This window comes from Antechinus flavipes, chromosome 1 (assembly GCF_016432865.1).
Source record: "Antechinus flavipes isolate AdamAnt ecotype Samford, QLD, Australia chromosome 1, AdamAnt_v2, whole genome shotgun sequence".
In the NCBI taxonomy this organism is placed as follows: domain Eukaryota; kingdom Metazoa; phylum Chordata; class Mammalia; order Dasyuromorphia; family Dasyuridae; genus Antechinus; species Antechinus flavipes.
This window is the reverse complement of record NC_067398.1, coordinates 627,943,010-627,961,666: the sequence shown is the minus strand read 5'-3', so window position 1 is coordinate 627,961,666 and position 18,657 is coordinate 627,943,010. Positions and strand designations below refer to the sequence as shown.

The following is an 18,657-nucleotide window of genomic DNA, read 5'->3' as shown; positions in this document are numbered from 1 at the left end:
TTTTTATTCACTCCTATCTCCATGTCTTTGCATAGATGATCTGCCATGCCTAAAGTGAACCTCTTCCTCAGGCTCACCTAATAGAATCCCTGGTTTCTTTCATGATGTAGCTTAAGCAGTGAATTTTGCATGAGACATTTCCTTTTTTAATTATTTTTTATCCAAAGATTTTTTTTACAATTATCTTTGAAGTTTAAATTTCAAATCCTCTCCTGCCACCCAGCCCCTCCCTCACTCATTGAGAAGCTAAGCAATATGATATTCATCATGCAAGTAAAGTCAGGCAAAACTTATTTCTATATTAGTCATAATGCAGATAAGAAGCAGGAAAAAAATAAAGTAAAAATATGCTTCAGTTTTCACTTCCCAGAGAGAAAATTCATTAATTTTCTCTCTGAAGTAGATAGCATTTTTCACCATAACACCTTTGAAAATGTTTTGAATCATTGTTTTAATGAGAATAGGCAAATGTTTTACTTAGTCTACTTTGTATTATTTCACACAAATCTTCCCATTTTTTTCAAAATCATTCCCTTCACCAATTCTTACAGCACAATCATATTCTGTCAAAATCATATACCACAACTTGTTCGGCCATTCCCCAACTGATAGGCATCCCTTCAATTTCCAGTTCCAAAAAGAGATGCTATAAATATTTTACACAATTACATCCTTTTCCTTTTTCTATGATCCATGAGACCTTTCCTGATTTACATAACACCTAGTACTCATTTTAAAGATATATTTTATCTATTTGTATGTATCTATAGTGTTTCTCCAGTTAAATGTAAACTCTTTGAGGGCCTGAGGAGATTGTTTCACTTTTGTATTTACAAAGTATGATATGTAAAAAAAAGTGTTTAATAAAGGCTTGTTGATTGTTTGATATCTGTCTTTGTATCTCTTACTTGCCTTTCCCAGTCTCATTTAAAGATATGTATCACTCTTAGCCCTAGTGAGTGAGATGCCCTCAGTTGTAAGTATCAGTTGAAAATCCAGGATTTGAGGTAGATGTTGCCTTGACACTCTTCCTTTTGTTGTCCCTTTCCTTCCCTTAATTTTTCCTTTGATATCACCAGTTAATCAATTGGGCTTCCCCTCGACTATGCCAAATAAAAGCATCTATTACATTCAACTCAGCCTGTCATGTCTGATTCTTCCGCAAAGCCCCCCTTTCTCTTAGCACTAGATCCTCACATGTATGCAAACCTCAAACTCCCCAAAATGTAAGTTTTTATTATGCAAGTGAGGAATGAGAAATGGGCAAGATCTATAATCTGACTATTATAGGAGATTCCCCATACCAATCCAGGTCAGCACTTTCTCTGCAAATTGCAGTCATAATTTTTTTTTTCTGGTGACTATGATAGACTAAGAAATTCTCCAGATTCGCATAGTCAGTATGTATCAGAAGTAGGGTTTGACCTAGCTTCAAAGTTGGCTTTGTATCCACTGTGCCACTGGGATCTCATAAGCTGCTTTTGCTAAAACTAATTTGTGTAAAGTAAAACCCTATATTAATGTGAAGTGCCTTACAAATGAGCAAACTAAGATTTAGAAAAGGAAAATTACTTGCATATACAGTCATTTTCACTCAATGCATTAATTGATATCACTAAATAACTAATTTTCTTTTTTTCTTCTATCTCTTATAGGGGATGACTCAGTCAAGAGATAAATCAATTCAGAAATAAAAGTGTTATAACAACAAAAGATCAATAAAAATGTGTTAAATTAATAGGGAGGTAATCAGGACTATTCAGAGTTCAAATTTCTCATATATACATCCACATCCACATACATTTATGTAAAAATGTATATATATATATGTATATATATATATATACACACACATATATACATATACACAATACACATATTTACATACATACACATTTTCACATACACATATATGGCAGTTGTAGCATAGTGAATAAAATGCTGACCTCAGAAACAAAAACACCATCTCTGATATATACTTGCTCTATGGGCAAGTTATTTAATGTTCAACACCCTAGGCATCTCTCTAAGATTATAAGTTGCAGTGGTGCTGATTTGGATTGGTTACATGGGCTTTTGTCACCTGAGAATTCTCTATACTAATGAAATCATTGGTTCAGTCCCTATTCATATTATCTATCCATACAAACATATGCAATATACATATTTTCTCATCTGTGCCTACATACATACATACACACATGAACATACAGGATAGAAACAGGTACAGAAAAAGAGACAGTTCTTCATCTGTAAACTGAGTAAATTGTATTAGAAGATCTCTAATCATCCCTTGTTTCTTACTGGCATTGGTATTTGTTTATCCCTTATTCTTTTTTGATGGACAATATGTTGATTTCTAAAGATCTTTCTAACTCTGAAATTATATGATTATATGATATCCTCTTCTCAATTTGAAAACAACAACAACATTGACTCACAGATCCTCAGAGCTGGGGAGATCCTTGGGGACCATCTCAACCAACTTGTGTTTGATCTGGAGTCTCTGTTACAAGAATCCTGATAGAGGGTCATCACCTGCTGAAATAGCTCAGAATAGCTCTCTAATTTGTAGGAAGCTTTTCCTCACTTTCAAGAGAGACTGAAATCTGCCTCTGCAATTTCTTCTCCCTCCTTAGCTCTGCCTTTTGGGGCTAAGCAGAACTAATCTCATCTCAAGCCTCTCAAATATTTGAAGATGATAATTGATAATATTTATATAAATTCTACAGAGTGCTTTACACATTATCTAGTTTGAGCCTTGAAACAATGCTGTGAGGTGCAACTATGCTATTATTATATCCATTTTACAGGTATGGAAAATGAGCCCGAGAGAGAAATTAAATGACTTGCTCAGAGTCACGCAATTCCTAAGTGGCTGGCAGGATCAGAACTCAGACTTTCATGCTTAATTCCAAGTCATGCACTCTGTCCTATCTCTCTATCTACCTCTTCCTAATTACTGCCCATCCTGCCTCCAATTTTTTCCAACCTAAACATCCCCAATTTCTTCAACCTCTCTTTGGATGACATGATTTTCCATTGTATTTCTGAGGATGTTCCCTAGCTTGTCAATGTTACCCTTCAAATGTGATACCCAGAATTTAAATATCAATTCTAATAAATTTAATCCAATCAATAAATACCCACCATGGTATGTGAAGGTCTTTGTGCTATGTAGTATAAGATGACTCTCACTAATGGAAATGAGCACAATCCTCAGGGTTTGGAAGAAAGGTGGGGATACAAGCTTTAAGGTAGGTAGAATATTGGGCAACTAGGTGGCTCAGTGGAAAAGCAATGGCCCTAGCGTCAGGAGGACTTGAGTTTAAATGTGACCTTAGACCCCTACTAGTTGTGTGATCCTGGGCAACCACTTAACCTTGCTTGTCTAAGTTCCTTCATAAAATGATCTGGAGAAGAAAATGGCAAACTATTCCATTATCTTTGCCAAGAAAATTCCAGATGGGGTCATGAAGACTTGGATATGACTGAAATGACTCAACAAACAAGAATATTTAAGGTTAAAGAGGTTTTATTTATTTGTTTTGTTTTGCTGCTTTTTTCCTTCCCCATCTCCATAGTATGGTAGGGCTAATCAGAAAGAGAATTATGCCTTTAATATCTTTTTTTTTTTTCTGTTCTCAGTCTCCAGATCAAATATTCTCTTAGTTCCCAATTTCACCTTCTGTGCCGCCTAGTTCTGGCCTTCCTTTGTCAACTGCTTGAAAATCAATTCATGCCTGAAACAAACACAAATCAAGGTGCAGGCAGGTAGAAGAGAATTCTTCTCACAACATAATTTTACATATTTTTTTTTCTTTTTGGATGACTATTGTATATGGCATACAGGTGTAGAGTCAGAAAGACTTTAGTTCAAATATAACCTTAGACTCCTATTATCTGTGTGCTCTTGGATAATTCACTTAATCTCTTCCAGCTTCAGCTTCCTCATTTGTAAAATGGGAATAATAATAATAATAGTACATACACCACCCCCTCCCCACCCAGGGGTGTTTTGAAGCTCTAATGAGATGACACCTGCAAAGTGCTTAACATGGTCCCTGGCACATAGTAGATGCTATGAACATGTTAGCTATTTATCCCCAAGTTCTTCTCAACAATTTTTTGTTAGGTGTAACTCTGTTTGCCTTGGTTTTTTTTTTTTTTGCATTTGGAATAGAAACCTTTTGTAAGCAGAAGAGAAAAGGAGAGGAATGAATATGTTTGCATGTTGTCTTCATTAAATCATGAACTCTTTAAGAGCAAGAACTGTATCTTGCCATTTCTATATGTCCTCAACTCTTGGAACAGGGTCCCCAGCTCTTAGACAGTGCCTTAATTAATGTTTACTGACTTATTGATTGACTATCTAGTTTCTACAAGTGCCTACTAATGATGAACTTCATTTTGATAATACATCTCTTTATGAAAGCTCAAAGAAATGATCGTTGAGGTGAAATGTATCTATTTAGAAGTCTGAAGATGAGTCTGGGTCAGGACCATGCCTAAAATAATCTTCTACTATGTTAGAATTAAATTTTATAACTTTTAACTAAAAGCTAATTGGATTAAATCTTTCATAAGGAAAGAACATTTGTGTTTTAAAAAAACTAAATAAATCATAAAATTAATCCATCTTAGTTCTCATTCTCTTTGTTTTAAACTTGAGTTTCTGTGGGAATTCAAAAATTCTAATACTTCCAGAATTCTGTAACGAAGGTTTGTTCTGTTTCCGTCATTGTTGATTCATTTTAGCCCCTCTCAGCTTTAGCAAACAGTGTCATAAGTGACTGGAAAAGCAAATCAACCAGCCAACAACCAACCACAAAATCACTTTGTAACTAAAGATAATTATCACAGGCTAATGAACCCTTCATTACTTAGGTAGGGTAGGCCCATCTTTGAGTGGCAGATATATAGCCTTTTACTTCTGTGGCCTTTTCACTCTGAGTTTTCATCGAAACTCAGCTCAAGTACCATCTTTTTTACAGAAAAAGAAGGTCCTCTTTCCTTAGGACTTCCCCTCATATTACTCTGTATTCATTTTGTGGAGATTTTCTATGTTCACATATACACACAAATGTATTCTCCCTTGAAAGAATGCAAGTTCCATGATGTTAGGGACTGTTTAACTTTTTTATTTTTATTCTTAGCACCAAGAACCATGCCTGGAACATTGTTGTTGTTTAATTAGTTTCTAATTCTTCATGATCTCATGGACCATAGCACACCAATATTGTCCATGAGGTTTTCTTGGCAAAGATTCTGCGGTGTTTTCCCATTTCTCTCTCTGGTGGAATAAGGTAAAATGAGATTAAATGTTTTGCCTATGGTCACACAATTAGTAAGTATCTGATGCTGGATTTGAACTCAGGTCTTCCTGACTTCAGATCCAGTGTTCTATCCACTGAGATACCTAACTGCTTCCATACTTCTGTAAGCCTAGTCAGTAAGCTTACTACTACTCTGTAGGACCCATAGTCAGCACTTAATAAATGCAAGGGATTGCTTCTGATTGGGGCCACTGGAAAACATATAAGTTTGAATTTGATTGGAGTTGGGAAATGGAAGCATGTGAATAGTAAAACATGGAGAATGGAGAATGGGGCATTGGGATCGAATAATAACTGACTGATAGAACATTTTATGAATATTATTTTTTCATTTGATCTTCAAAGGAACACTATGAAGTAATAATGTGGGCATCATCATCCCCATTTTACTGATGAACAAAGTGGAATCTAGAGAGAGATTAAATGATTGGCCTATGATTATGCAACTTGTGAATGGCAAAGCAAGGCTTTGAATGGATAACTTTTAACTATACATTAATAAGATGAATGAGTATTATATATCATTAATAAGATGATATAACATAAACAAGATATAATATATAACATTAATAAGATGATTGAAGAGTCAGGTTTTTCTGGATATGTTTTTGTGTTTCTGAAATTGTATTAACATCAGAAGGACTTTGTTGTTGGAAAGGTTTATATTACCAGTTTCATTTATGTTACATTATGTGAAACCAGACACTGAACTGTCCTCTCACTATTGAGTTAGTTCCCCTGTTACCTCATATTAGGGGCATTGTTTGGGCAGGGAGCTCTTGGAAAAACAGCATGCCCTGAAATTGGAAAGTTAATGAAGTAACTATTAGCACTGCATTCCCATCTGTGAGCTCCAAATGACTGACAATTGAACCTACAAATTGAGTTAGAGGTGCAGAAAAGGTTCAGGCCATTACTGGAAGATGTTAGCCTACTTTCTACATCCTGTGGATGAAGCCGATCATGTATCTTTATCCACACTGGTCCTGGAGGCAAAGAATCCCATTTTCCTTGGATGGATACATACATAGTTTTTGATTCAGTGTGATGATTGCTCTAGAAGGGTTAAGGTATAAAAGTCATCGTTTTTTGTAGGATTTGGTCATTAGAGTTCATTTAGCTGAACCCTTTAATTTTTTCTGAAGAAAGTGAATTGTCACACAATGCAGGTTGCAGCTGACAGACCCAAATTAAAATCTAACTCCTCTGACTAATTTCCTGAAGTTAAGCTGAAGAGCCCTCTGAGGAGGATAGTATGATAATGTAGGGTTCTGAATTCATGCCATGTGGACTTGCAGAGGAGTGGGCATGGGAGAGGTGACTATTAGCTGTCTAGCTGTATGAAAGACTATCATGTTAAGTAGGGATCCAGTTTGTTCTGCTTAGGATCAAAGAAGAGAATCACCCACAACGGATGGAAGTTGCAAAGAGAAAATTTAGGCTTTATGTCAAGCAAAATATTTCCTAAAATGTTAAAGCAGCTAGGTGACACAGTACATAGAATGTTAATCTAGGAGTCAGGAAGATTCATTTTCCTGAGTTCAAACACTTATTAGCTTGTGACCTTGAGCAAGTCATTTAACCTGTTTGCTTCAGTTTCCTCATCCGTAAATTAAACTGGAGAAGTAAATGGTAAACCATTTCAATATCTCTACTAAGAAAACTCCAGATCAAGTCATGAAGCTTTGGTCATACAGCAGAATACAACTGAAAATGGCTTAGTAATGACAAATATCAAACCTGTGGTAACATTCACTTCAATGAAGTCTTCAAGCCAATACTGGGTGGATGACTTGTCAGTTGTGCTGTAGAAAGATATTCTTGTTAAGGCTTGGATTAGGTGACATGGCCTTTAAGGTCCCTTCTAATGATGAGATTGTGAAATAAAGTGCTTTCTTTACAAGTCCTTCAAATGAACTTCAGGATACATTCTGGAAGTTTCCCATAGGAGGATCTCATTGAAGCTGGTGAAAGAGCATGGGCAATATTGTTATTCTTTTAAGAAAAGTGAATAAAAGTAGGTCAGCAGAATTACACTGTAACCAGATCAGCCTCTCCCTGGGAAACCAGAATGTTGCTAGCACACACAAAAAAAGATTAGGACTTGTAGCTGCTGGGTAATTAAGGTCCACAATGCTTTATGACAGCTGAAAAAATATATATTTATATGCATTTTATACAGGCACATAAGCTTTGCAGTTCATCTGTCACTGTCAGATTATATTTACTTTAGGGATTTTGGAAAGGATTTTTATTTTTATTCCTGGCTCAAGAAAATGTACTGGGTCCATATCTCCTCCTCCCAAGAGCATAAGACAGGATCCAGAGCCACAAGATTTTAGGAATGAGAAGCATCTGTATCAAATGTAGCAAAATTTGGCTGCAAGATTGTTGGCCAAAGGTTGTTGTTTTCCCCATAGAATATGGTGCAAGAGTGTGAGATGACATTTGGAGAGAGACCTTCTCTGGGAGTTTGAAAAAAGAAAAGTGAGATATTCTTATCTGAGCCTTCTGTTGGAGAAGGGGATGTTGACTAATAATAATTCATGGTGCAGCACAATGCCTCCTTACCCCATCCCCACTTCAGGCTCTCTCTATCTCTGTCTCTTTCTCTCCTCACTACAACTGTGGGAGGTAGGTGCTATTATAATCCCCATTTTACAAATGAGGAAACTGAGGGAGATAGAGGTTAAGTGTCTTGTCTTGCCTCACACAGCTAGTAAGTGTCTGAGGTAAATTTTAAATTTAATTTTAACCTAACTCCCCCCTAGAGCTCTATTCATTGCATTATTCAGCTTCATAAATGTTGAACAGCTAGGGAAAAAAGGAGATACACATATACACACACATATATACACACCTTTAAATTTAATCTGAATTATTAACATTTTCTTAAAACTAGACAATCAACAAAACAATGAACCAAGCCCTTATTTGTACTGTTTCTTAATGGTTGGAACTGTGATTACAGATTCAACATACCCTTTGATGTGCCTCTCTGATGGACTGTTCTGCTCCCTTATGGGCTGGCCCGCTTTGATTATCAAGTTTCCATCTGTCAAATTAGGGCAGGAAACCCTAGGAAAAACTTTGCAATGCAAAGTCTCCAGTTCTGGTGCTTTGATTGGGCTCTAAATCTTTCATATAACAAATGGTTACAGACCTCTAACTTCTCTCTCCCCAACAAATTCTTCCAGAAAGCTAATGGTAATGTTGTTATTGAGTTATTTGCAGCTTCAGTCTGACTCTTATGACCCCTACACTTCCTAACTACAGGCCCATTGCTCCATCCCACTATTTCATATGGCTGCTGAAGGGACATTTCAGAGAAGTATCACTTCCTTTTTACACTATTATGAGATCTTTTCTTAGATGAACTTATGCTACTTCAAAACTAGATGGTCTCAATAAAAAATTGCATTCTAGTTTATGATAATTAACCAATATATTTGCTAATTCACATTTCTTCTAGCTAAGCCATACTCAGGCAATGAGACATTTTCCCAAGAATCACCAAAGTATTTTGGGTTTGTGGTTCTCCAGTCATCAATTCCAAATTCCTTTTATTCAGATGCAAATGAACAGATTTTGTTTATATGAACAAATGAAGAACAATTTAACTAGAAAGCACTGAGGCCAGTCTTTGCCCCCTGGATAAAAGTATCATTTCTTGTATGGCATATAGAAAACTCTTTGACGTGGAGTTACAAAGACTGAGGTTTAAATCCTATTAGTTATATGACCCTGAATCACTCATTTGTCTTCTTTCATGCATAGAATCCTGATCTGTAAAATATGGATAATGATAACATCTTCTAATAACACTGTAAAGATCAAAAGTATATGTATGTAAATACTTTTTCTAATCTTAAAATGCTACATAAATATTAAATATCAAATAAGCTATGTTTTAAACTTTAAAGAACTTTTCCTTCACAAAAAGTCATCTATATAGGCAACATAAGAATTATCATTTTTGTTTCCTATGTCAGGAGACTAAATCTTGAAGAAATAAAGGATCCTGTTCATTGGTCAGCTGGGTCACATACTTAGTCACACATACAGACAATAAGGAGGAGCAAGATTTTAACTCGGTTCTCCTTACAGTAGCTCTAATTCTGTAACAATAACAGCAACAGAATGCTTATGATGTGTTTCAATGAGTGGATTAGTAAATGAATAAAAATTATTGAGGACTCATTATGTGTGAAATATGGTCAGTGCTGGGACTATAAATAGAAAAGTGATGACAATACCAGCTCTCAAGGAGCTCATATTCTAATAGGAGAGAGAACACAAATAAGAGGGTTCAACTACATGTAAGATGAAAAAGCTCCAGTAAGTCTTAGGGTCTAGCAGCAAAGCAGAGATAATGGAGCTTTTTAATAACACGTCTACTAGTAAATCTGTTTCTAGTATTTAACCATATGATAGTACCAAGGACTTTAGTCAAAAGGACATTTGTGACTTCCAAGGAGGCAAAGGTTGTGAAAACTATAAAAGGACTTGCCAAGTCAAACCTCCACAGGGATTGTTTCTTTGGCTGATATCTTCAGGGGCTGGGTTGGAAGCAGGATTGATCAACATGGTGGGTAGGGAAGAGAAATAGCATACTGCATTTCCAAAAGATTTCAGGTTCTGTGTTTTGGGCTATCTCCATCAGAGACTTAGAGGCAATGCTGGTCAAGATGGTGGTGGTTGTTTGGTTTGCCTGAAACATGCTCCCTTTTCTGTCTATCTTGGGTCTCTTTGTGCTTTAAATACGATAGCTTTACATATTTTAAATTATGTGAAATTAATGTATATATATACACATATGCATTCACATATAATATATATAACATGTATATTATGTGTGTAGTTATATATACATATATAACTACACACATATCTCTCTCTATCTTATTTGAGACCCATAACAAATCTATAAGGCAGTCTTTATAGGTATTATTCCATTTTATAGATGAAGAAATAAATCTCAGCGAGATTAGATTATATAGTTCATGTTAGAAATGGGATTTGAACCTGTCTCCTGACTCTACGGGTTGATTTTATTCAGTTGTGACCTTTGGAAGGTGAAAAATACTTCTAATTTGATAATTCCTTTGATAAATATTGGATATTCAAATGCAGACTAGAAAACAGTTTCTTGTGTTAATTCCTTCTGCAGAATTTATACCAAATGCTCCTTTTCTCCTGTGTCATCACTAGCTGATGGCTGAAAATAAACTTTCAGTGTTGTTACTGAAACAGTTTTAAAGCTCCTCTTTTACAGTTGCTTTCAGAATATTATTTACACAAGAAAACAACTCTGTTTTTTATATTCCCCTCAATTTTTTGTTATCTGAAGCAGTATTATCCATTCTTACTATCCAAAGCATTAATCAGATTTAGCTGTAAACATCCTCTAGCTATTAAAATATAAGTACAAATTAGGATGAAAGCCCAAAAGACTGTTAAGATTAGAAAGTTCTGGATCTACAAGGAACCACCCACAGGAAAGGTCATATAGTCCAACTCCCTCCTCAATAGATGTATCCATTCTATGGCATTTACAACAAATGGTAATGCTGATTCAGTTTAAATATCCCCTTTGGTGATATGGAATTCATTATGTATTAGGTATCTCCATCCATTTTTAGATAACTCTTACTGCTTTAAATTTTTTCTTTATCTTTAACCAAAATCTAAGTCCTTATAATTTTGGTCTGTTTGATTTAGGATCACAAAATTGCAGGATTAGAATGGATCATATTATCATGGATTTGGAATTGTAAGAGATCTTAGAGTGTATCTAGTCCAATATCATTTTACAGATGAGGAAACAGGCCTTTAAAACTTGAGTGACTTTTGCAAGATTATTTAAGGTAAGTGTGAAGTCTTAGAAATATGATTTGAACCTTGGACCTCTAACTCTGGAGCCAATACTCTCTCTACTGTAGTATGAATAATATTTGTTAACTGACAATTTATGAGTCAAGAGGATGAAAGAGTCAAAGATAGGATCAAAGTCCAAAATATAGGAAATTTCAGGGGTAGTGTAATGAATTCAGAAGGGAGATAAAGCTTATGAAGTAAGATGATACATATGATATTCCTTGGAGGTTTTTTTATCTAAAAGGATCTTGACAGACTCTGGCCTGATTCTAATAAGATGAAATTCAATATCTATAAAAACCTCAGATATTTCATTTGGGAAAAAATACAATTGCAAAAGTATAAAATGTGGGAGGAATGAATAGATAAGAATTGTTCTTTAAGAAAAAGGATTGGAATTTCAATGGACTGAAAGTTCACAGTGAGTCAGCAATATGATGTGACAGAGACAAATATTAATGTGATTTTAGGCTGCATTAAAAGAGGCATTGTTTTCAAGTGATAGTCTCCACTGAACTCTGTCCTCATCAGAACTCATTTGCAGTATTGAATTCAGGTTTAAGAAGAATGCTGATAAACTGGAGAGAGTCTAGAATGGGGCGACTAGGGTGGTAAGGGACTTTGCTTCTATTTTATAGGAAGATCATTTGAAAGAACTAGGCATGTTTAGCATGGAGATAAAAGGCCTGGGGCAGTAGGAAGCAGGTATGATTGTTATACTTAAGAATTTCAAGGGCTCTTATATGGAAGAGTAATTTTAATAGTTCTATTTGGCCCTACAAGGCTTGATGGCATTTCTAAACATTAGGGCTGCCTTGAGAAATGATTAAGGTCCTTTTCTGCAAAGACTAGATGACTATTTGTTAACTATGTGGCAGGTAATGACTGGACTGGATGACCATTGAGGTCCTTTGTAACTCTCAAATTTCATTATTTTATGATATATTCAGATGAAATTTGTCTCTTTGTAGCTTCTACTAATTTCTCCTAGTTTTGCACTCTGGGCTTTGTCACTTATTAGCTATATGATTTCAAAGCAAGTCATTTAACTCTAAAATGAGGCCTTTGAACTTTAAATTTATATGCTCTTATAAACTCAATGCCTACCAAAACAATCCATTCCACTTTTGAATGGCTCTGTTCAGAAGATTTGCTTCAGAAGGAACCTCAGGGAGATTGCCTTTCTGTATCACCTGTGGTTCTTGATTCTTACTTCTTGGACCAGGGCTTCTATCATATGAAAGTCCTTTAAATATTTGAAGACAACTACCATGTTCTCCATAAGTCTTATCGTCTTTAGGTAAAACATCCTCAACAGATTTATATTTGACATGGTTTTTCTTTTTACAGTCACAATTAACCTTCAGTTTATTGATGTTTCTAAACCAATAATATTTCCCTCTGTTCTATTCTCTCTCCCTTGGAGGTAATTTTGTGAATGAGTCTCCATAATAATTTTCAGTTGTCTCCTGGGATTTTATGTTCTGTTTGGCAACATGTTCCCACTTAGTAGTGAGAATATGTCACATGATGAAAGAGGCTTCAAGTATCAAGCTGTTTTCAGTATCACAAGGAGGATAAAGAGTGACCTAAAGATGGTATATCTTTTTGGGAACCAGAAACTATATGTGTACTTTAATAAGTTACATTGATGGAAAACACTACATCTGAAACTTGAGTACCTTCTTTAGAATTCATACCCCATGCTGAATTGAATTAGTAAAAAGTAGGAGAATATAGTAGAAAAAACACTGGCCTTGATATCAGAAGAACTGAGTTGAAACTCCATTTTTTTCCATTAATTATCTTAAGGAAATTACCTAATCTCTCTGGAACTCACCTTCATCATCTGTAAAATGAATAATTTCTAAAGTCTTTTTCACTTCTAGACTTATAATCAATCCTATGAATTACTCTATGCTGGTATAATATTGCTGAATCTGCCTATTCTTTTTACCTTACAAATAAAACTTGTAAACAGAGTAAACAGAATAGGAAAAATAAGGGATGGAGGGAGTTGGGAGAAAATGCTAGAGGCAGGCAATCAGTAATAAATTGTCAGGACAGAAAAAGGAAAAATGATTAGATATTGAGTATGGCACATTACTGTACCTAGACAACTAAGTAAGCACAAAGACCAGGCAAGTTTCAAGAAGCAGTTTCTTCAAGGTGAAATTTCAAGATAAGGGAAATTTAAAAGTTGGTGAAAGTCTTAGGAACATGGATAAGATCTCCTAGATGGAACTGAATTTCCCAGGAATTGAAGCCAAATGTCCAGAGCTATACACTTTCACAATTAGGGATCTAATGAGTGTTATAGGGTATCAGTTGGTCACTCAATCAATAAGCATTGATTAAACATCTACCATATGTGTAGGCATTGTGATAAGGACTGAACATGCAAAAAAAGGCCAAAAAGCAATCCCTTCCCTTAAGAGGCTTACAGTTTAATGGGAGAGACAACATGAAAACCATTATGTAAAAGGAGATATGGATGGAATAAATTTGAAAAAAAATCATTAGAGGGAAAGACCTGTTATAGGAATTTGGAAAAAAAAGAGAGGTCATTTTGGGTTGGTGTGATCAGGGTAGATAGCATGGAAATGAGTTAAATTTAAAAGGTGAATAGGCTGAATGTGGATAAAAAAAATAAGGAGAGGCTATTAAAGAGGAGGGGATTTGATTTTTATGAATTGTTGTGGTACCAAAAAACTAAAAACATCACCTTTCAGCCAACTCTGATGATGAAACTTTCTGGCCATAGTCTATTCCTAGGGCTTTCACTAACTTCTAAAATTTTCTCTAATTCCAGGCTGGGCCTTGGGCAGGCCCAATCTATCAATAGCATTTATTCAAAGCTATTAGAGTTTAGTAGCCTCTGTCAAAACTTCTACTCTGCTGCCAAAGCTGTGCGATCTCAAAGTCCCTACCATACCACAATGAGGGGAGGTTAGAAGAGAATGTGAATTCAGAACCAAGTGCATTTAAGAGCTTCATTAACAGATGCTCCTGGATCCTGGGATAACCCTCCAGGTTCTTGTTCTTTTAGAAAGTTTCTTTCTGGGTCTTTGCATTCTGCAGCCTTTCTTCCTGAAATAGAACATTTCAACTCTGGCCTGACCTTGTCAGCATTATGATTTCACCCTTATGTAGTACTCTGCAAATAGAAAATGCTTAGCAAATCATTTTTTCCCCTGTGAGTGAGCAAAAATGATTGCATGACACCTACAGGCTTTTTTTTTGCTATTGCAGAATCTGGGGTGATTCTCCATAATATGCTTTCTGGATTATAGTGTATATGATGAAGATGTATCCGTTCTTCAAAGAATAAGGACAGCCTTTATCAGGATTTGGGGAGGTTAACAAGAAAGAGACACCAGATAAAAAAATAAATGATTAGTCCTCAGCTTTGGAACTTTTGTCCCCAGAGAGAATAATTGTTTTCCATTTTGAATTTAAAAGTCATGGAAAAAGCAATTATTTATTTCAAAGAGGTTTTATAGTATGGAAATTTTTAAGGTCTTATGAATCTTCTGCAATCATAATTTGATTCAATTAGCACATCATTGTCTACACATGGTCAAATCTAGAGATTCTTTGATTTAGGCTTTGCATTGGACATCTTCCATATTAGTAGCAAGCAGTGCTAGCAAGCAAGCAAGTAGTGAGCATGTGACTTGACAAACATCCACACAGGAAAAACTGGCTGGATGAAGAATGCCTTCAGTTCACTCTGAAATGAAGTTGGATGAATAATAAAGAGAGCTGGCACATGAGCACTTTTCTCTTTGACAAGCACTGTAAATAGACAATGAACTGAGCCCTCAAATGAATAGAAAGATAAAGTGATCTAGACTGTGCTGGAGAAATAATCTGCAATGCTTTTAATGAACTCACGCTTCACCATGATATAAAGACCATCCATTTAACATCAACATTTTCCTAGAGATACTATATGACTAGAAGGAAGGGAATACTAATATTTATGTAGTATTATAAGTTATCTGTTGAACAATGTGGAGATGTATGGTGGAAATAAATAGATCATAACATATTATTAGGAGTGAATTTCATAGGATAACTTACATAAATGATATCATTAGATAGATTAATGAACACAAAAGGGGGTAATTGAAGCACAACCACCCATGGGCTCCATTGGTATCCACACAATATCAAGATATGTGGGGGAAGTTTCCCAGCATGTTGGGTAGACCCCATCCCTCAAATAGGATTTATAGAATGGCAAAAATAAGTCATACAAGTTCAGAGGCTAATGGGATATAAGGTCCATCACTGCAAGAAATATCAGTGTTACTGAAATTGCTATCCACGAAAGTATGGAAGCACTAGAGCTTTTATAATGAAAGCATTTTATTTCTCTGAAACCATCTGTTTCATAAGCAAGTCTGAACCTTCATTATTCCATGGAATTTCCCCCTAATTATCTCCTTGGTAGATTATAGAACCATTGAAGCATTTGAGTAGGTCCATACAAAAAGCCTCACCAATACAATTAGAAATTTAGAGCTGGAAGGCACCTTGGGGCTTGTCTAGGCCAACCTTCTAATTTTCAGATGAGAAAGAGGAAGCCCAGAGAGTCTTAGCCAAATACACAGAGGATGAAAGGAGAGAGACTCATTCAAAACCAACTCCTTGGACTCCATATTCAATAATTACTGTGCCCAGTGGAACATGTTAGAAATTTGGGGAATGCTTTTTATGTGCTGTGCTGAACTGTTAATAAAGATATATCAAAATCAAAATCCAAGAGCTACTAGACAGAACCTCACAAGCCCCCGAAAGAGGAAGTGATTTTTCAAAGGTCACAAAAAGAGTTAAATGTCACTCAAGATTAGTGAATTTTCAAGATAACTTATTTAAGTAGATAGTCCAAGTAAGATTATCTCCATTTTATTAGATGAGGATAACGATATATAGAAGTATTCGGTGATTTAAAATCCCATATAGAGTAAATGAGATTTGAACCCTAATATTTATAATGCCAAATCGAGTTTTCTTTCCATCATGTCATTCTGAGTATGTGAGAGTATATATATTGCAATGATAGAGGTAGTCTATCATGAAATCAGAAATATTTATTAGATGCTTTCATTGTGCTAAGACTGCAAAGGCCAAACAGAACATTCATATCTGACCCTTTGAAGTTTATTTACTAATAGTGAGAATAGGGGCATCTTATTACAATTAGGAATAAAATATAGGCTAAAGAGAAATGGATAAAAATATATCCCCTTCCCCATTTCTCCATCCATATAGATCCCAATGACATAGCAAAGTCACTCTATTCCACTGGACCTCATTTTTGGGCAGTTAGGTGGCATAGTAGACAGAGTGCCATGCCTGGATTCATCTTCCTGAGTTCAAATCTGGCCTGTGTTATATGATACTGGGCATGTCACTTAACCTTTTTCTCTCAGTAACTAATTTCTAAAATGAACTGGAGAAGGAAATGGCAAACCAGTCCATTATCTTTGCCAAGAAAACCCCAAATAGGATCACAAAGGGTAAAACAGGACTGAAGAGACTGAACAATCACAACAAAATTTGGATATTGTGTGTGTGTGTGGGGGGGTAGCCGTATATGTAGAATTGAACTAGACAATGTCTAAGGTCCTTTCCATCTCTGAAATACAATTTTTTCCCTTGTGGCTATAAATTTATACATAAGTATTCAAGACTGAAAGTGAGGGTATTATTACATCTTCACAGTTACTTTAAACAGCCTTAAAACTTGTTTTTTTTAAATATACATTTAACAAGAATTTTAGATAATATTAAAATTTTCCAAAAGGATTGTGATAAAATTATGTTTACTTAAAAAATAAAACTTACTTCAGTGGGGCACAGTGAACTGTGTAACATAATTATATTTAAAAACTTTAATAAAAACATGTGAAGGATTTGAAAAGATTGGGTAACTGGGCCTGCTATAAAAACTGGTTGATTTAGCTTCTTACCTTTCTAGGTTTAATTAAATTAATAGGACCAAAGTTACTGGAACGAAGGTGCTGAGACATCAAAGTTTTTTTCACTTCTTTAATAAGGCTTTCTGATTTTGGAGGTTTTTGATGTTTACCCTCTATCTTCTTCAGGGGGAAGGAGTGGCCATAAGTGCAAAGGATACTGAGGAGATGTGATTTTCAGAGTTTCTGGAAACCATGATAAAGTTCAGGAGGACAGCCAAGTAGGTAATGATGAGATGATCACCCTGGGTCTCCTCTGTAAATTGCAGTCTGTGGAAAGGGAATGATGAGAGAAGACTGGAAGAGTAAGATGAGACTATCTTGAATGTGAAGAACCTTCAAAGCTACATAAAAGAGTTTGAAGTTTACTTACTTGGCAATATCCACTGAAAACTTTTGAACAGATGAATATTGTGAACAGATCTATACATTAAGGGAAACTATTTTTGCACTGACAGGAAGGATGGATTAAAAGTAGGATGGTGACATAGAGTCAGAGATCATAATATTACTGATTGATAAATTTATACTTAAAAGAGAATTTAGAGGCTACTGAGTCCAGTTGCCTCATTTTGCAAATGTAGAAACATGGGCGTGATTTTCTCAAGATTGCTAGGGCTAGAAATTTCCCTAAAGCCATGGAAGTGTAGAGTCCTGATATTTTTGTCTGACATGGATGAAAATGAATGACTACTTTCCTTTCCATTGTTTTTTTTCCCCTGAGCTTCTGCCAGCTTAGGTTCATTTTATTAAAAGATCTTGGCTACCTCTTACTCCTTTTTGTTCTATGTTCCTTGTGGAGAGTCCTGTTTTCTTTCCATGACAGAGAATGGAGAGAACTGAGACAGCTTTTATTATTGGACACAGTTAAAAACGTATGTCTGATAGGCAACAAGAACAAAGAATAGGCTCCCTGGGCAAGTTTTAGAAGACCTGGATCTCTTCCAAACCTCCCCTGGGTATTGATTCACAATCTCTCTAAGGCCATATTCTTTTTTTATTGCTACTGAGGTGCCTGATTATCTTGGTCTATTCTGGGCTTCCAACAAGAGAGTTCAGAGCTTACAATTCTCTTTTTAGTCTCTTACTTAGTTGTTTGTGAGTCTGTTCTCTAGATTGTTTTGTTTTCAAAGCTTTGGTGGTGTAACTGATGAAGAGGGAATAGCCGGAAACAGAAACCCATTGGGTAGAGCCAACCCATTTTTTGTATTCTATCAGAGTACATGATTTAAATCTGAAGGTGACCTTAGAGGTCCCAACAGCAACATCTTCATTAACTTTGTTGTGCAGTTTTTCAGTCATGCCCAACTTTTTGTGATCTTTTTTTATGATTTTCTTGACTGACATACTGGAGTGGTTTGACATTTCCATTTTCAGATTATTTTACAGATGAAGAAACTGAGGCAAACAGGGTTAAGTCACTTGTTCAGGGTCTCAATTTTAGATCTTCTCAGTCT

At 35.5% G+C, this 18,657-nt stretch overlaps 1 protein-coding gene across 1 annotated transcript in view; it reads left to right on the top strand.

Annotated features, from left to right (window-relative positions):
* The window catches only part of KCNQ3 (potassium voltage-gated channel subfamily Q member 3), a 446,114-nt gene that overhangs the window by 105,221 nt on the left and 322,236 nt on the right, over positions 1-18,657 (top strand). The gene's annotated exons all lie outside the window — the stretch shown is intronic.